The 683-nt window shown below is 56.5% G+C and overlaps 1 protein-coding gene across 1 annotated transcript in view; it reads left to right on the forward strand.

The window, feature by feature from the left end:
* The window catches only part of DMD (dystrophin), a 1,809,438-nt gene that overhangs the window by 1,695,714 nt on the left and 113,041 nt on the right, over positions 1-683 (forward strand). The gene's annotated exons all lie outside the window — the stretch shown is intronic.

The raw sequence follows: 683 nt of genomic DNA on the forward strand, positions 1-683 counted from the left end.
GCCCCCGCGGGGGGAGAGGCCCCAACAGTGAGAGGCCCGCGTCCCCCCCCCCCCACACACACACACACACAAAGGCTTTATGGACACCCTGAGAAAAAGTGAAGGGACAGTTTCAAAGTCATATATTTAGTCATGTGACAGTGGAAGAATGGGTACCATGAGTTGTGGGCTTTGCTTGAAGAGGTGGTATCTATGATACGTGAGTCCAGAAGGGTCAGTAGAGCTCACTCCAGAAAGAATGTTCTCATCAGAAGGCAGAGCATGTGCTGAGGCGTGGGGTCCAGAGATGCAGTCAGGAACTGAAAATACTGCAGCATGGCTAAAGCACAGGAGCTCCAGGGAGGGACTGTGGTAAAATGTTTGGCTGGAGGAGAGGCAGGAGGCAGATTGTGAAAGGCCTTTTAAACTTGTTAAAGAGTTTAGAGGTCAGTGGGGAGCCGTGCAATGGGATGGCACGATGGGATTGTCATTTAGAAAGATGACTCTGGCTGTGGAATAGAGCCTGCACCCTGGCGGTGGTGTACACCTGCTGGGGGGGGGGGGGGGGGGGGGGGGGGGCAGACCAGACCAGACGACCTGCCCAACCCTCCCGTCCCCAGGCCTTCTTTCTGACAAGTGGCTCAATTCCCTGCCGTCTCCGTGGTGTCACAGGAGGCCCCTGCCCCAGGGCAGCCACCGAGAGG

The sequence above is a fragment of the Lipotes vexillifer genome, unplaced genomic scaffold, assembly GCF_000442215.2.
Source record: "Lipotes vexillifer unplaced genomic scaffold, Lipotes_vexillifer_v1.1 scaffold207, whole genome shotgun sequence".
NCBI lineage: Eukaryota > Metazoa > Chordata > Mammalia > Artiodactyla > Lipotidae > Lipotes > Lipotes vexillifer.